The following is a 19,630-nucleotide window of genomic DNA, read 5'->3' as shown; positions in this document are numbered from 1 at the left end:
CGTCTGAATTGGTAGCTTTCTTGTGGATTGATTCAGTTCAAGTTCCACTCTAGAGACTTTAAAAAATATATATAAATTTAGAGTACCCAATTAATATTTTCCAATTGAGGGGCAATTTGGCGTGGCCAATCCACCTACCCTGCACATTTTTTGGTTTGTGGGGGCGAAACCCATGCAAACATGGGGAGAATGTGCAAACTCCACACCGACTGTGACCCAGAGCCGGGATCGAACCTGGGACCTTGGTGCTGTGAGGCAGCAGTGCTAACCACTGTGCCACCGTGCTGCCCTGCACCCCAGAGACTTGAGCACAGTCTAAGCTGCCACTTCACTGAGGGAGTGCTGCATGGTCGGAATAGCCATCTTTTGTATAAGATGTCATACTAACACCCCATCTATCTGCTCTCTGGTGAATGTAAAAGCTTCATGCAACATTTCCTTATCAGGTTGTCCTGGCCAACATTCATCCCTCAAATCAAAATCTTGGAAATAAAGTGGCTGGTCATTATCGCATTGTGGTTTCTGGGAGTTTGCTGTGCACAAATCTGACTACTGACCAGGCGCCTCCACGGGTTCAGCAGGGCTTCACTTGTTTTGAATTCTAAACCCCTAAAACTAAAATTAGTGCTTTGTGGCACTCTCATTGCTTTGCTGGCCTTTGAGGCTGTTTGTTCATTGCAGAAAGAGATTCCCTCTCAATGTTAAAACAACACAAGATGGCCTAGATTGAAGAACTGTTAATAAACAAGAATGTGAAATGATTAGACCCGACAAATAATAATAAACATTGCTCAGAGTAAAATTGACCTTCTTCCCTCTTGTTCTCCTGGGAACCTTTGTCCAGTCGACTGATCAAAGTTGGTTTTGTTCGAAAGCACACAAATTATTCAGTGACCAGCAAAATAAGAATTGGTTGTTAAGACATTTGAATTATTGAATAAATTAAGGAAACGTTGAATCGAGAGTAAAATGTAGGCTGAATTTATGGGTTTTTTAAATTTACAGTGCCCAATTAGTTCCCCCCCCAAGGGGCAATTTAGCGTGGCCAGTCCACCTACCTTGAGCATCTTTTGGGCTGTGGGGGGTGAGACCCATGCAGTCACTGGGAGAATGTGCAAACTCCACACGGACAGTGACCCGAGGCCGGGATCGAACCCAGGTAAGAGATGACCACAACAACAGGTAGGGTATAAGCGAAGAGTTTGGAGGCAATACGATCGGCACAGCCTGTCTGCAATGTTCGTGTTATTGCTGTGTGAGAATAATTTTTTTTTAAATAAATTTAGATTACCCAATTATTTTTTTTCTCTAATTAAGGGACAATTTAGCGTGGCCAATCCACCTAACTTGCACATCTTTGGGTTGTGGGGGCGAAACCCACGCAGACACGGGGAGAAAGTGCAAACTCCACACCGACAGAGACCCAGGGCTGCGATTCTAACCCGGGTCCTCAGTGCCAAGTGGCGCTAACCACTGCGCCACATGCTGCCCCCGTGAGAATAATCTTAAACAAAGGTGGGGAACAAGCCTTGTGACGAAGTCTGTGGCGCTGAGGAGGGACCCAAAAGCAGGAAAATGTTAAGTTACCCAGTGTTAATACCCATCCATCTTGATGGGCAAAGGAGGGGTGAAAAAAAACCTGAATGGTTAACATCTAAATTCCACCTCCGGCATTCAACCGTTTTAAGAACAGGGGCGGGATTCTCCAATCCCGCGGCAGAGTGTCCACACAGTCGTAAACGCCGCCGCATTTTACGACGCCATGAACGGGCCGCTCCCACGACTCATTCTGACCCCTCCAGGGGGCAGCACGGCGCTCCAGCTGCAGATCCCGGCACGAACTGTGCACCGCGGGGTCTGCTCATGCGCAGTTGCGCTGGTGCCAACGAGGACATGCGCAGTGGCACCGGCGCCAATGCATGCACGCGCAGTGGCCTCCTTCAACGCGCTGGCCCCAACGCAACATGGCGCAGGACTACAGGGGCCGGCGCATAGCAAAGGAGGCCCCCAGCCGATCGGTGGGCCCTGATTGCGGGCCAGGCCACATCAGAGGCACCCCCAGGGTCGGGCACCCCCCCCCCCCCCCCCCACCCCCACACAAAGGCCGCCACCCGACCCTTACACGCCGAGGTCCCGTCGGCCCGGAGCAGGCTAGAACGGCGCCGGCGGGACTCTGTTCTTTTCTTACGGCCGCTCGGCCCATCCGGGCCGGAGAATCAGTAGGTCGGCCGCGTCGAGTGGCCCGCGACCGGCGCCGGGCCAACCACGCTGGCACCAATGCTGCCGATTGCGCGCCGGCGCGAGGTCGGAGAATCCCGCCCAGGATAGCCTGTGAAAACCCATTGCTGTTCATATTTTGCACACTAGAGGTCATAGGAGAGCTCCAGCAAGAAACACAGCATCAGAACTGTTTCTGATCGGGGTCAAACCATGTCCAGAATGTATCTTTCTCCATTCATTATAATTCTACATAATACAGGGCAGCACGGTGGCGCAGTGATTAGGATTGCTGCCTCCCGGTGCTGAGGTCCCAGGTTCAATCCTGGCTCCGGTCATTGTCGATGTGGAGTTTGCACATTCTTTGCCTGTTCGAGTGGGTTTTGCCCCACAACCCAAAGATGTGCAGGTTAGGTGGATTGGCCACACTAAATTGCCCTTTAATTGGAAAAAAAATTAATTAGGTACTCTAAAATTTAAAAAAGGAAAAAAAATAATTCTACATAATACTGTCAGCTTATGGTATAATAAAAATGGATGGATAATTTCAGACCAGCTATCCAGGTAACTCCAATGCAAAGTACAATAACGTGCGGGTAATGATGTGACCACTTCAGCACCTGTCATTGTATGCAGAATGTTGTCTGTCAGAAGGCTCATACAAATTAATTCAGTTAAATTAACCAACTAAAATCCTGATCCAGACATTGTATCTCCTTTACGATCCCCATATATAAATATACAAGTTCATCCTCCTTAACTCCTTTCCTCCTGTACCCAATTAGTTTCAAATATGCTCGTTTGAAGTTCAGTTCTGTTTTCAATTATAATAATTTTTATTAGTGTCACAAGTAGACTTACATTAAGACTGCAATGTAGTTACTACAATGTAGTGAAGATCCCCTAGACGCCACACTCCGCCGCCTAACAAAGGGCGAATTCAGAATGTCCAATTCACCTAACAAGTACGTCTTTCAGGACTTGTGGGAGGAAACGGGTGCACCCGGAGGAAACCCACGCTGACACGGGGAGAACATGCAGACTCCGCACAGACAATGACCCAAGCCAGGAATCGAACCCGGGTCTCTGGCGCTGTGAAGCAACAGTGCCAACTACTGTGCTTCCATGCCGCACCTTTCAGAAGGTGTTTAGGGGTCGGCCCAATTTTGAGCCATTGAGAGAAAAAGGAAGGCCTGCAATTATGTAGCACTTTCAAAACCAGATACCTCAATAAGGGCTCGTTTCAACTAATTGGGAACAAAGTCACATAGCGAGCGTGTTTCACCCCGTGTTTCCTGGCGCTCGCAGATCCGAGAAACACAAGGCTATACAACATAACTCACGTTGTATAATGGGCCTCACCAGGGAGGGCGTGGCCGAGGCTGCGCATCGCCCCGTTTTGTACACTGGGGCACCCAAACTCGCTGGAATTCCCCATTCTAGCGAGAAATCAGGACACCATTTTTAAATGGCGTCCCGATCTCCGAGGGCCCCAAAGTGAGCCCCCCACTAAATGCATTTTGGGGGTGGGGGGGCAGCCCCAACCCAGTCGTGCAAGAAATGCCAGCATAGCAGTGCCATCCTGGCACCACCTATTAGCCTGCCCACAGGGCATGCAGCTCAGGGCCTCCAGTCCCCTGGGAGACCCACTACAACTGCCGTTTGGTCCCCCAGAACTGACTGGCACTTGGCCGAGGCAAAGGGGCTGAATCCCAAAGTCTCCGGTACCTCGGGAATCTGCACATTAGAGTGAGGCTGGCTGTCTCGCTGTAATATGCAGATTTCCCAAAAAGTGATCCCGCCCGCAGTGGGTGAGATTTACTTTGCAACATCTCGTTGGATGTCATGAGGTATTGCGAGCTGGGTAGATCCCGGGAGTGGGGTCTCCAGCGAGCTGCTTTTCATGCGCAGGGTTTGCTATTGGATCGCGTCCTAAATATTTTTGAAGTGTAGTCACTGTTTTAATGTGGGAAATGCAACAGCAGCCATTCTTTTCCTTTATTTTTCCATGGGATGTGGGTGTTGTTACTCATCCCTAATTGCCCTTGAACTGAGTGGCTGACGAGGTCCATCCAGAGAGCAGCTGGAGTCACATATCGGCCAGAATAAGGATAGGAGATTTCCTGCCCGAAGGGGCTTTCGTGAACCAGATAGGCTAATTCGACGAAGGTCACCATTACTGAAACTAACCTTCAATTGCAGATTTATTAATTGGATTTAAATTCCACCAGTTGCCGGGGTGGGATTTGAACCCTTGTGCCCAGAGCATTAGCCTGGCCCTCTGAGGTTAGCCTGGCCCCTGAAAACCCCAATGCAAGTCATTAATATATGTATCTCAAAAGAAACAGTGGTCCTACAGTGAACCTTTGGGGAACCCCATTGTGTACCTTGCTCTAGACCAGGAAACAGGCAGCCACCACTACTCTGTCTGTCTCCTGTTAATCAGCGAACCTCACATCCATATTGCCACTTTCCATTTTGATTCTCTTTAACTTTGCTGCCAAGTCCATTATTTCTTTTTTTTTTTTAACTTAAGAGTACCCAATTCAGTTTTCGAATTAAGGGGCAATTTAGCATGGCCAATCCACCTACCCTGTACACCTTTGGGTTGTGGGGGCGAAACCCACGCAAACACGGGGAGAATGTGCAAACTCCACACGGACAGTGACCCAGAGCCGGGATCGAACCAGGGACCTCAGCGCCGTGAGGCAGCAGCGCTAACCCACTGCGCCACCGTGCTGCCCCTGCCAAGTCCATTATGAGGGACTTTATCAAACATTTTTTTGCTCAATCAAAAACCTCAATCAAGTTAGCGAAGTGGGACTTGCTCTTGACAAATTCAGGTTGGCTTCCCTTAATGAACTTGCACTTGTCCAAGTTACTGTTAATTTTGTCCCAAAGTGTTGGTTCTAAAAGTTAACTGCCTGAAGGTTAACTGGATGGCCTGTGTCATAATATACACCAGTATATCATGGTGCAGCCACACACTGATGGACACACAGTGGGACCAATCAACACCGCAGCCAATCACCAGTTAGAGCACACGCACTATAAAGACAGGGGGCATCAGAGTTCCCACTCATTCGAGCTGCAGCCTCTTAGAAGGACAGAGCTCACAGCCTGCAGCACAGATCTGCACCATTTGCTGAGTGCATCGACTGGTTAGGACAAGGCAAAGGTCTTTAATTAAAGCTATTTGTATTGTGTTAACCCACAGTCAGAGTATGCTAAACAGTTAATGATTCAATTAAATAGTGTTGCACTATTTCAAGTGTTGGTGACCTGTATGTGTTCCACGGATCCAGAGCACCCAACACAACAGCCTGTAGTTGCGAAGTTCAGTCTTGCAACCTTTTTGAACAAGGGGTAAGGTTTGCAATGGCCCAGGCAGCACCTCACATGAGAGGAAGATTGAGAAATTATGGTCATGACCTTCTCAACTTTCTCCTTTATTTCCCTCCACACCCGCGGACACACCTTGTCCAGTTCTGTTGACTTGCAAACTAAATTTGGACACATACGCTCACATACACCAAATAAACAGACTGCGAGGAGGGCATGCTGCCGGCCAGCTTGGAATGCTGCTGTTAAAGTTTTGCAGGTTGGAAATAAATCAGCAGATCGCTCTGTTGCTGAGTTCGCATCTGCGTAGAGGTTTCAAATTTTTCATACGACCTTCCTCCACAGTGATTTCACAAGGGATGTTTATCTGGTGTCTGGATCTGCCTTTTGTTTTGTGGCTTTAATGTCCCCAGCCATTAGCCTAAGAAAGAGTCATTATCCATATTTGAATTTGATTTATTGTCATGTGCACCGAGGTACAGTGAAAAGCATTGTTCTGCATAGAGTCCAGACAGATTGTTCTATATATGAAATCCATTCGATAGATACACAATATAAATACATAGGCACAGGCACCGGGTGAAGCATACAGAGTGTAGTACTACAACAGTAGAGAAGATGTGTGAAGAGATCAGTTAGTCCATAAGAGGGTCATTCAGGAGTCTGGTGACAGCGGGGAAGAAGTTGTTTTTGAGTCTGTTTGTGCGTGTTCTCAGACTTCTGTATCTCCTGCCCAATGGAAGAGTGAGTAAGGCGGGTGGGAGGGGTCTTTGATTATGCTGCCCGCTTTCCCAAGACAGCGGGAGGTGTAGATGGAGTCAATGGATGGGATGCAGGTTCGCGTGAGGGACTGGGTGGTGTTCACGACTCTGTAGTTTCTTGCGGTCCTGGGCCAAGCAGTTGCCATACCAGGCTGTGATGCAGCCAGATAGGATGCTTTCTATTATTGACTGATTGATCATTTGATTCTCTTTAACTTTGCTGCCAAGTCCATTATGATCTAGAACAAGGTACATAGTGGGGTTCCCCAAAGGTTCACTCTGGGACCACTGTTTTCAAGTGCACATCATAGAAAGCATCTGTAAAAATTGGTAAGAGTCAATGTGGACATGCTGAATTTCCTTAGTTTCCTGAGGAAGTATATACCCTGTTGTGCTTTCTTGGTCGTAGTGTCGATGTTGTTGGACCAGGACAGATTGTTGGTGATGTGCACACATAGCAATTTGAAGCTGTCAACTATCTCCATTGATGCAAACTGGGGTGTGTACGATACTTTGCTTCCTGAAGTCAATGACCAGCTCTTTTGTTTTGCTGACATTGAGGGATAGATTGTTGTCATTACACCACTCCACTAGGTTCATTATCTCCCTCCTGTACTCTGACTCATCGTTGTTCGAGATTCGACCCACTACGGTCATGTCATCAGCAAACATGTAGATGGAGTTGGAGCCAAATTTTGCCATGCAGTCGTGTGTGTATAGGGAGTATAGTAGGGGCTAAGTACTCAGCCTTGTGGGGCCCCGGTATTGAGGACTAACATGGAGGAGGTGTTGTTGTTTATCCTTACTGATTCTGGTCGATGGGTCAGGAAGTCGAGGATCCAGTTGCAGAGGGAGGAGCCAAGTCCTAGGTTTTGGAGTTTTGATATGAGCTTGGCTGGGATTATGGTGTTGAAGGAGCTGTAGTCAATGAATAGGAGTCTGATGTAGGAGTCCTTGTTGTCGAGATGCTCCAGGGATGAGTGTAGGGCCAGGGAGATGGTGTCCGCTGTGGATCGGTTGTGGCTTGTCACGACAGTGCATTCCAGCCCCGTATTACTTACGGGAGACACGTTTTTAAAAGGAACTCAAGCAACGACATTGAGCCAAAGGTGACCCAGAATGTGGAGTGACCACTTTCTGGAAAATTTCTATGATGGTAGAGGTTTGGAATTCTCTCCCACAAACAGCAGTTGAAGCTCGAACAGTTGCTAATTTTAAATCGGAGACAGATAAGTTTTTGTTGAGCAAAAATATTAAGGGATACAGATCAAAGGCAGGCATATGGAGTTAGGACACAAATCAACCATGACCACATTGAATGGCAGGACAGGCTCAAGGGGATGAATGGTCTACTCTTATGTTCTTGACCAACAGGTCCAGAGAGAGAGAGAGAGACACCATGTAATGTCACATCTGAAGAGTGTCAAGGCCTATTTTAGACAGAGACACTTGAAAAGGGGAGATAGGAAGAAAAGAAAAGATTTAAGTTTAATCTCCTGTGGTATGAATTCAAAGAAAACAGGCTCTAGGGAGAAAGATCTGTTGGTTGTTCCCTTTCAGGAATATCTGAGGAAATAGGAAAAAGAGCTAACTGCAGACCTGACCTGGGTGTCCTGGTGTGTCAGAGTGTGTGACTCAGGAAGTAGAAGAGACCGCAGTCAATTGCCTGTAGCTAACAGGCAGCAAAGGAACTCTTGTCGTTGGACGAAAGCTCAGTAGAAGCCACCATCGAGAGGAAATTGGACAGCCACAATTCCATGGGCTGGATCCGACGCCGAAATCGCGTTCGGCGAATGGCCGGAGAATCCGAGTTCCCGACCAAAGCGATGCTCCACCCACTCCAAAGCGGTGTACGTGCGATGTATCGACGGCCTCAGGACACTGCCCAGCCAGAGGGAGGACTATTTCGCGGGCCAGGTCCGCAGGCGGCCTCTGCCACGTAGCACGGCACGGCCGCTGCAGGCCACCACCGCGCGCATGCACGGCCACGGACTCACCAATTCTCTGGGGCATATCGGCAGCTAGAGCCGGGTGCTCGACGTTGCCGGCATGCTAGCCCCCAGCAGAACGGGGAAACGGTGGCCGTCTTACGCCATTTCTTCTGGCATAAAACGCCACCGTTCCCACGCCGGCGTGGGAGACATAGCCCCAGAATCGGAGAATCCAGCCCCGTATCTTTCATTCGCTGTTTCTCAAGTGCCTTCTTGAGCAAAAGCTATTTAGTTCCAAATCGCTTGGCTCGTTTGTAGAAGTAAATCTCTTTTCCTGATTTTTCAAATGTTCTTGAAGTTCCTCCTTTTGTTCCCTCCGATTGCTTGATCTCCAGAGCAGAATCCAGAGCAGAATCCAGAGCAGAATCCAGAGCAGAATCCAGAGCAGACTGCAGAGCAGAATCCGCCTTTCCGTGGTTCAGCGACGGCAGATCCTCAATGTCTTCATTTCCATTTGTTTCATTCAGATTAGTCACTCTCTTCAATTCATTCCCTGTGCCTGTTGGAGCTGGCCTCAGTCAGAGCTCTTCTTCCTCAGGACCACTTTCCTTGACATTTGTTCTTCCTCTTTCTCCACAGTGCCCTGTAGCTCCGTTATACCGTTCTGAGACTTCACGCATTCCTCCCGTAGTCTCTCGCACTCCTTTAGTTGATTTACCCCTGCTGACACATTCCCCTCTCTGAGCAAACCAATCACTAGTCCAACATTCTCGGTCTTAACTTGTTATTTCAATGTTTCATTCTGCTCTGACTATTCCGCTGCACTCTTAGAAAGGGCAGGCAGCCTACACTCCTGTAATAGATTGCACGCTACAGACTTCATCAAGAACACAAAGGGTAAGGAAGCACGGTGGCGCAGTGGTTAGCACTGCTGCCTCACGGCGCTGAGGTCCCAGGTTCGATCCTGGCTCTGGGTCACTGTCCGTGTGGAGTTTGCACATTCTCCCCGTGTTTGCGTGGGTTTCGCCCCCACAACCCAAAGATGTGCAGGCTAGGTGTATTGGCCACGTTAAATTGCCCATTAATTAGAAAAAAAATTATTTTTTAAAATATGTTTATTCAAATTTTCCAACAATTTTTGGCAAAACCCCCACCCCCCAATAACAGAAGATAAAAGAAACGCAAATACAACAATTAACATTGTACATTGTACAAAACATTTACATTGGGTTTCCCCATGTACAATAGCCCCCCCCCCCATATGACATTTAAAGGTACTCGTAGAAACCCCCCCACCCTAGGGTTGCTGCTGCTGACCTCCTTCTAACGCTCTGCGAGATAGTCTAGGAACGGTTGCCAGCGCCTGAAGAACCCCTGCACAGACTCTCGTAAGGCAAACTTTATCCTCTCCAGCTTAATGAACCCTGCCATGTCATTTATCCAGGCTTCCACACTGGGGGGCTTCGCGTCCTTCCGTAGTAACAAAATCCTCCGCCGGGCTACCAGGGACGCAAAGGCCAGGATACCGGCCTCTCTCGCCTCCTGCACTCCCGGCTCATCCGTTACCCCAAATAATGCCAATCCCCAACTTGGCTTGACCTGGACTTTCACCACCTTGGACATCGTACTCGCAAGACCCCTCCAAAACCCCTCCAGTGCCGGGCACGACCAGAACATATGGGTGTGATTCGCCGGGCTTCCCGAGCACCTCCCACACCTGTCCTCCACCCCAAAGAACCTACTCATCCTCGCCCCTGTCATATGCGCTCTGTGAACAACCTTGAATTGTATTAGGCTAAGCCTGGCGCAAGAGGAGGAAGAATTAACCCTACTCAGGGCATCAGCCCACAGACCCTCATCTATCTCCTCCCCAAGCTCCTCCTCCCACTTGTCCTTTAGCTCCTCTACCGCTCCTCTACCGCGGCCTCCTCCTCTTCCTGCAGCTCCTGGTAAATTGCCGAAACCTTGCCTTCTCCAACCCATACACCCGAAATCTCCCTGTCCTGGGTCCCCTGTGCCGGGAGCAGCGGGAATTCCCTCACCTGCCGTCTCACAAACGCCCTCACTTGCATATACCTGAAAGCATTTTCCGGGGGTAACCCAAACTTCTCCTCCAGCGCCCCTAGGCTCGCAAACGTCCCATCTATGAACAGGTCCCCTATTCTCCTAATCCCTGCCCGATGCCAGCTCCGGAACCCCCAATCCATCCTTCCCGGGACGAACCGATGATTCTCCCGAATCGGGGACCGAACCAAGGCTCCCACCTCGCCCCTGTGTCGTCTCCACTGCCCCCAGATCTTCAGCGTTGCCGCTACCACTGGACTCGTGGTGTACCTTGTCAGTGAAAGCGGCAGCGGTGCCGTCGCCAGTGCCCTCAGGCTCGTGCCCACACAGGACGCCATCTCCAACCTCTTCCACGCCGCCCCCTCTCCCTCCATTACCCACTTACGGATCATCGCCACATTGGCAGCCCAATAATAGCCGCACAAATTTGGCAGAGCCAGCACCCCCCCCTGTCCCTACCCCGCTCCAGAAACACCCTCTTTACTCTCGGGATCTTATTTGCCCACTTGAAACCCATGATGCTCCTGCTTACCCGTTTGAAAAAGGCCTTGGGAATCATAATGGGAAGGCACTGGAACACAAAGAGAAACCTCGGGAGGACCACCATTTTAACCGATTGCACCCTGCCCGCCAGCGAGAGTGGCAGCACATCCCGTCTTTTAAAATCCTCCTCCATCTGCTCCACCAACCGCGTCCAATTGAGTTTGTGCAGGGCCCCCCAACTCCCAGCCACCTGGATCCCCAAGTACCGAAAGCTCCTTTCCGCCCTCTTCAACGGCAGGTCGTCTATCCCCCTTCTCTGGTCCCCTGGATGCACCACAAAGAGCTCACTTTTCCCTACATTCAATTTATACCCCGAGAAGTCCCCAAACTCCCTTAGGATCCGCGTGGCCTCCGCCATCCCCTCCACTGGATCTGCCACATACGGCAACAGGTCGTCCGCATATAGCGACACCCGATGTTCCTCTCCTCCACGGACCAGTCCCCTCCATTTCCTGGACTCCCTTAGTGCCATGGCCAAGGGCTCAATTGCCAATGCAAACAACAAGGGGGACAGGGGGCACCCCTGCCTCGTCCCTCGGTACAGCCGAAAGTACTCCGACCTCCGCCGATTCGTAGCCACGCTTGCTACCGGGGCTCTATATAGGAGCCTGACCCAACTGATAAACCCCTCCCCGAACCCAAACCTCCGCAGCACTTCCCACAGATACTCCCACTCCACCCGGTCAAAGCCTTCTCCGCGTCCATAGCTACCACTACCTCCGCTTCTCACTCCACCGAGGGCATCATAATCACATTGAGGAGCCTCCGCACATTAGTGTTTAGCTGCCTACCCTTCACAAATCCCGTCTGGTCCTCATGAATCACCCCCGGGACACAGTCCTCAATTCTAGTAGCCAGCACCTTCGCCAGCAACTTAGCATCCACATTGAGGAGCGAGATCAGTCTATACGACCCACATTGCAGTGGGTCCTTGTCCCGCTTCAGGATCAGAGAGATCAGCGCCCCGGACATTGTCGGGGCAAGGTCCCCCCTCCCTTGCCTCATTGAAAGTCTTCATTAGCAACGGGCCTAGCAGATCCGCATACTTCCTATAAAACTCGACCGGGAACCCATCCGGCCAGCCCTATTGGCACCCCTAAACCAGCCACCTCCTGCTCCTCCACCCTCAGGAACCTCAGCTGATCCAAGAATCGTCGCATCCCCTCTTCCCCCGCTGGGGGCTCAGATCTGTACAGATCCCCATAGAAGTCCCTAAATACCTAGTTTATTCTCACCGCACTCCGCACCGTATTCCCCCCTCTATCCTTAACTCCACCTATCTCCCTCGCTGCCTCCCTCTGATGAAGCTGGTGTGCCAGCATCCGACTCGCCTTCTCCCCATACTCATACATCGCCCCCTGCGCTTTCCTCCACTGTGCCTCTGCTTTCCCCGTGGTCAACAGGTCGAACTCCGTCTGGAGATTCCGTCGCTCCCTGAGTAGCCCCTCCTTGGGGGCCTCTGCACATCTCCTGTCCACCCTTAAAATCTCCCCCACCAACCTCTCCCTCTCCCTCCACTCTCTCTTCTCCCTATGGGCCCTTATGGAGATTAGCTCTCCCCTAACCACTGCCTTTAGCGCCTCCCAGACTACGCCCACCTGCACCTCCCCGTTGTCGTTGGCCTCCAAATATCTTTCAATGCACCCCCGCACCCGCCCACACACCTCCTCATCCGCCAATAATCCCACATCCAGGCGCCACAACGGGCGCTGGTCCCTCTCCTCCCCCAATTCCAGCTCCACCCAGTGCGGGGCGTGGTCCGAGATGGCTATGGTCGAATACTCCATTCCCTCCACTTTCGGGATTAGCGCCCTGCTCAGAACAAAAAAATCTATCCGGGAGTAGGCTCTATGGACGTGGGGAAAAATGAAAATTCCCTGGCCTGGGGCCTGACAAACCTCCATGGATCCACTCCTCCCATCTGGTCCATAAATCCCCTGAGCACCTTGGCCGCAGCCGGCCTCTTACCCGTCCTAGACCTAGGGCAATCCAGTGCTGGGTCCAGCACCGTGTTGAAATCCCCCCCCCATGATCAAGCTTCCTACCTCCAGGTCCGGAATCCGACCCAGCATGCGCTTCATAAATCCGGCATCATCCCAATTCGGGGCGTATACATTTACCAGTACCACCTGCACCCCCTGCAGCCTACCGCTCACCATCACATATCGACCTCCACTATCCACTACAGTATTCATTGCCTCAAATGACATCCGCTTCCCCACCAGTATTGCAACCCCTCTGTTCTTCGCACCCAGTCCCGAATGGAATACCTGTCCTACCCATCCCTTTCTCAGCCTTACCTGATCTGCCACCTTCGAATGTGTCTCCTGGAGCATAACCACGTCTGCCTTCAGTCCCTTTAAGTGCGCGAACACCCGGGCCCTCTTGACCGGCCCGTTCAGGCCCCTCACATTCCAAGTTATCAGCCGGATTGGGGGGCTGCTCCCCCCCCCCCCCCCCCCCCCCCACCCCGACTAGCCATCTCCTTTTCTAGGCCAGTCACGTGCCCGCGCCTCCCGCACCCTCCAGTCCCCCAGATAGCGGACCCCCGCCCCGACTACCTCTCCTACTTCCAGCTCCCCTTTGGCCAATGCAGCAGCAACCCTATCCTCCCCCTTTACCCCCCTACCCCCGCTAGATCCACATCTAGCCCTTTTGCTCCCCCCATAACACTCCCGTAAGTCAGCTGACTCCTGCTGACCCCGGCCTCTCCCGCCATTCCATCAACCCCCTCCAGTGTGAGAATCCCCCCTCCCCTCCCTGGCAGTCAATGTGCGCCCCCCCTCCACCACCACCCATCATTCCCCAAGCGTAGCAAACACAGCAAACATCCCCCCACACCAAACCCTCAATCTGAGTCCAACTTTTCAGTCCGTATGAAGCTCCATGCCTCATCAGGCGTTTCGAAATAGTGGTGCCGATCCTGGAACGTGACCCACAGTCGCGCTGGCTGCAGCATACCGAACTTTACCCCCTTTCGATGGAGCACCGCCTTGGCCCAATTAAAACCAGCTCTTTTCTTAGCCACCTCTGCACTCCAGTCCTGGTAGATTCGGATCTCCATGTTCTCCCACCTGCTGCTCCGCTCTTTCTTGGCCCATCTCAGGACACTCTCTCTGTCCATAAAGCGGTGGAACCTCACCACTACAGCCCTTGGCGGCTCGTTGGCTTTGGGTCTCCTTGCTAGGACCCGGTGAGCCCCATCTAGCTCCAGGGGGCTCGGGAAGGCTCCCACGCCCATCAGCGAATTGAGCATCGTGCTCACATATGCCCCAGCATCGGGCCCCTCCACTCCCTCAGGGAGACCCAGAATCCGAAGATTCTTCCTCCTCGACCTATTCTCCAGGTCCTCAAATCTTTCCGCCCACCTCTTGTGCAGCGCCTCGTGCGCCTCCACCTTCACCGCCAGGCCCACGATCTCGTCCTCGTTCTCCGAGACTTTTTGCCGCACCTCTCGAATCGCCGCCCCTTGGGCCTTCTGGGTCTCCACCAGCTTCTCAATCGCCGCCTTCATTGGCGCCAGCATTTCGGTCTTCAGTTCCTCAAAGCAGCGTCTAAGAAACCCCTGCTGCTCCTGCGACCACAGCGCCCATGCTGCTTGGGCTCCACCCGCCGCCATCTTGTTTTTCCTCCCTCTCACTTTTCGCTGCTCCAAGATCACTTTTTTCACCGCTCCACTCCTGGTCCAATCCATATACTGCCGGGGGGACCTTGCTGTCACCTCCCCACATTGGAAGCCGTCGAACAATTGCCTTTGGGGCTCCTCTAGAGAGCCCAAAGGTCCGTTCACGGCGGGAGCTGCTGAACATGCGACCTACCTCGGCATAGCTGCAACCGGAAGTCAATTGGAAAAAATTAATTGGGTACTCTAAATTTTTTTTAAAACGAACACAAAGGGTATTTATTAACAAGGAAAGATGACACCGAGCCTTGTAGGTGCCGGCTACCCTGGAGCAACCCCAGGCTGCTCCACTCCTTCTGTGCTCACTACATGTACCCTGCCACGAGAGGACTCCATACACTGGGGTGATCCCCCGCTCCCAGTCCCCATTGCTCCCTCAAGTCAGGTGATCCTCTTCTGCTGTGCTGTCTTAAAGAGACAGACCCCACAATCACATGGGCAGCACGGTAGCGCAGTAGTTAGCACTGTTGCTTCACAGGGCCAGGTTCGATTCCCAGCTTGGGTCGTTGTCCGTGCGGAGTCTGCACGTTCTCCCCGTGTCTGCGTGGGTTTCTTCCGGGTGCTCCGGTTTCCTCCCACAAGTCCCGAAAGACGTGCTGTTAGATGAATTGGACATTCTGAATTCTCCCTCGGTGTACCCAAACAGGCGATGGAATGTGGCGACTAGGGGATTTTCACAGTAACTTAATTGCAGTGTTAATGTAAGCCTACTTGTGACAATAAAGATTATTAATTGATATTATTATTGTACCTACTACAACTCCTCCTCCACAATGGTCTCCTTAAGTGTGTCAATCTCTCTCACAATTTTACAAATCAATCAGTCATGCTCGCATTTCCAAGTGGTTCGAATTAAGCCGTTCTAGCTCATCATTTGTCTGCTTAAGTCATGGTTGCCTACAGCACAGAAAAGGCCCTTCAGCCCCTCGCTTCTGCGCCGGTCAAAAACAACCACCTAATTATTCAAATCCCACTTTCCAGCACTTGGCCCATAGCCTAGCCTCCCTCGGGATGGCAAGTGCTCATCTAGAATGATATAGTGTAGATTCATTTGTTCTTAAGGGCAGCACGGTGGCATTGTGGATAGCACAATTGCTTCACAGCTCCAGGGTCCCAGGTTCGATTCCGGACTTGGGTCACTGTCTGTGCGGAGTCTGCACATCCTCCCCGTGTGTGCGTGGGTTTCCTCCGGGTGCTCCGGTATCCTCCCACAGTCCAAAGATGTGCGGGTTAGGTGAATTGGCCATGATAAATTGTCCCTTAGTGTCCAAAATTGCCCTTAGTGTTGGGTGGGGTTACTGGGTTATGGGGATAGGGTGGAGGTGTTGACCTTGGGTAGGGTGCTCTTTCCAAGAGCCGGTGCAGACTCGATGGGCTGAATGGCCTCCTTCTGCACTGTAAATTCTATGATGAAAGTGAGGTCCTTGATCGTATTTCTCCATACCTTTTCCGAGATACTCCTCCGTATGCAACAGGTTTTCTCTCAGTTCTCGGTCGATTATTCCCAGAACCTTTAATTTATCCGTCTCTGGCTGTTTTTCTGAAGCTTCTGCCAACCTTTGTTCCTTTTCCACGAGTGAATTTTCCAGGAAGTCTTACTTGTCATTGACTCCTTTCAGTTGTTCCTTTACTTTGTTCCCCAGTGAATATTTCTTTGTTCAACGTGACCATTTTCTCAGCTGGGTGTGGTAGTCACCACTGATGTATATATTAGGTGCTTTGCGGTAAGGCCCTGTACTACAGGTACGGGGGTAGTTCCCTGCTTGCTGGCTCCGCCCAGTAGGCGGAGTTTAAATATGTGTGCTCCTCGTACAGCAGCCATTTCGCCAGCTGCTGTAGGAGGCCACGCACCTTCGTGTAGTAAAGCCTCGATTGCATCCAACTCTCGACTTTGTGTAATTGATCGTGCATCAATTTATTACACGAAAGTTTTCAGAAGATGGACCTCCGCATCAAGCCGGATCGCCTGCAGCTGCATCCGCAATCAAGCGACGCCAAAAAGGACTTTGAACATTGGCTAGCCTGTTTTGAAGCTTATATCAGGTCTGCACCAGACCCAATTCCGGAAGCTCAGAAGATTCAGATCCTCTACACGTGGCTGAGCTCCAACGTCTTTCCACTTATCCAGGACGCGCCGACCTACGCAGAGGCCATGGCGCTACGGAAGGAAAACTACGCTCAGCAGACTAACATGCTCTACGCCAGACACATCTTCTTCACTCTTAGCCAACTTCCTGCTGAGTCAGTGGAAGATTTCTGGCGTGCTCTAATTCCCCTAGTCAGAGTCTGTGACTGTCAGGCCGTCACGGCCACGGAACACTAGAACCTGCTCATGAGAAACGCTTTTGTTACGGGATAGGGTCGGATTACATCCGCCAGCGCCTCTTAGAAGGGGCCACGGAGATCTCGTGGCATCCAGAAAGCTACCGCTCTCGCTGACGGTCGCTTTGCGCAACATCCAGGCCTACACCCCCGGCCGTGCGGCCCACCCCTCCTACGCATCGTGGACTCCGCAGACGGCCGCCCCATCGGGGACCCCACTCAGCCAACCCCACGCCCGTGCCGTGCGGCAGCCAACTAACCCCGGGGGCCCTAAATGTTACTTCTGTGTGCAGCCAAAACACCCCCGACAACGCTGCCCGGCCCGGAGCGTCCTTTGCAAGACCTGCGGCAAGAAAGGACACTTTGCTGCGGTGTGCCAGGCCCGCGCAGTCGCTGCTATTGTTCCGACCCCCCCCCCCCCCCCCCCCCCCCCCATGTATGGTCAGTGGGCGCCACCATCTTCCCCTCCCCGGACCGTGTGCGCCGCCCCACTCAGCCAACCCCACGCCCGTGCCGTGCGGCAGCCAACTAACCCCGGGGGCCCTAAATGTTACTTCTGTGTGCAGCCAAAACACCCCCGACAACGCTGCCCGGCCCGGAGCGTCCTTTGCAAGACCTGCGGCAAGAAAGGACACTTTGCTGCGGTGTGCCAGGCCCGCGCAGTCGCTGCTATTGTTCCGACCCCCCCCCCCCCCATGTATGGTCAGTGGGCGCCACCATCTTCCCCTCCCCGGACCGTGTGCGCCGCCCTCTTGTTCGACCCCCACCACGTGCGGCCCCTGGGCGCCGCCATCTTGTCCTCCCCAGGATCACCAAACGCCGCCATCTTGTTTCCCCCACGACACGTACGGCCCGTGGGCGCTGCTATCGTACCAGGATCCATGCCCCCGGGCACCCCATCGTCTGCCACCTTCGACGACCAGCCGCGTCTCGCCTCGGTCACGATTGACCAGTCCCGCCCACGCAACTTAGCAACGGCCTCTACCAACGTGAAAATCGATGGGCATGAGATCTCGTGCCTGCTGGACTCCAGGAGCAACCAGAGCTCCATTCACCTCGATACGGTAAGGCGCTGCTCCCTCGCGGTACACCCCGCCAACCAGAGAATTTCCCTGGCCTCCGGGTCCCACTCCGTGGCGATCCGGGGGTACTGCATAGCCACTCTCACTGTCCAGGGCGTGGAGTTCAGCGGCTTCCGCCTCTACGTCCTCCCCAACCTGTGCACTGCCTTGCTACTCGGCCTGGACTTCCAGTGCAACCTCAAGAGCCTAACATTGAAATTTGGCGGGCCCTTACCACCCCTTACTGTGTGCGGCCTCGTGACCCTAAAGGTCGACCCACCTTCCCTCTTTGCAAACTTAACCCCAGATTGCAAACCCGTCGCCACTAGGAGCAGATGGTACAGCGCCCAGGTCAGGACCTTCATCAGGTCCAAAGTCCAGCGACTGCTTCGGGAAGGCATCATCGAGGCCAGCAACAGCCCCTGGAGAGCCCAAGTGGTAGTGGTCAAAACTGGGGAGAAACACAGAATGGTCGTGGACTACAGTCAGACCATCAATCGGTACACGCAACTCGACGCGTACCCCCTCCCACGCATATCTGATATGGTCAATCAGATTGCACAGTACTGGGTCTTCTCAACTGTCGACCTAAAATCCGCCTACCACCAGCTCCCCATCCGTAAGGCGGACCGCCCATACACTGCCTTTGAGGCAGATGGCCGCCTTTACCACTTCCTTAGGGTTCCCTTTGGCGTCACCAACGGGGTCTCGGTTTTCCAATGGGAAATGGACCGAATGGTTGACCGGTACGGGCTGCGGGCCACTTTCCCGTACCTGGACAATGTCACCATCTGCGGCCACGATCAGCAGGACCATGACGCCAACCTTGCCAAATTTCTCCACACCGCCACTCTCCTCAACCTAACTTATAACAAGGAGAATTGTGTGTTCAGCACGAACCGCTGAGCCATCCTCGGCTATGTGGTCCAGAACGGAGTTCTGGGGCCTGACCCCGACCGCATGCGCCCCCTCATGGAACTACCCCTCCCGCACTGCCCCAAGGCCCTCAACGTTGCCTGGGGTTCTTTTCTTACTACGCCCAGTGGGTCCCAAATTATGCGGATAAGGCCCGCCCACTCATTCAATCCACTCTTTTTCCCCTAACGGCCGAGGCTCACCAGGCCTTCAACCGTATTAAGCCTGACATCACCAAGGCCGCGATGCACGCAGTTGACGAGACTTAACCATTTCAAATTGAGAGCGACGCATCAGACGTCACTCTAGCCGCCACCCTCAACCAGGCAGGCATTCTTTTCACGAACCCTTCATGCCTCTGAAATTTGGCATTCGTCTGTCGAAAAAGAGGCCCAAGCCATCGTTGAAGCTGTGCAGCATTGGAGGCATTACCTGGCTGGCAGGAGATTCACTCTCCTCACTGACCAACGGTCGGTAGCCTTCATGTTCAATAACATACAGCGGGGCAAGATCAAGAACAATAAAATCTTGAGGTTGAGGATTGAGCTCTCCACCTACAACTACGAGATTTTGTCTCACGCCGGTAAGCTCAACGAGCCCCCAGATGCCCTATCCCGAGGTACATGTGCCAGCGCACAGGTGGACCGACTCGGCGTACCCCGACGGCCACCAAGATACTGTCTCCCTCAGGGACCTGGCACCAGCTGGTTCCACACACACACCCCCCCTCCGGCCCGGCGCCACCCTCCCTCCCCCGGCGCACCCAGCTGCAACCCCCGCCCCAGGACAATC

This window comes from Scyliorhinus torazame, chromosome 8 (genome assembly GCF_047496885.1).
Source record: "Scyliorhinus torazame isolate Kashiwa2021f chromosome 8, sScyTor2.1, whole genome shotgun sequence".
Classification (NCBI taxonomy): domain Eukaryota; kingdom Metazoa; phylum Chordata; class Chondrichthyes; order Carcharhiniformes; family Scyliorhinidae; genus Scyliorhinus; species Scyliorhinus torazame.
Note: the sequence above shows the minus strand (reverse complement) of the source record.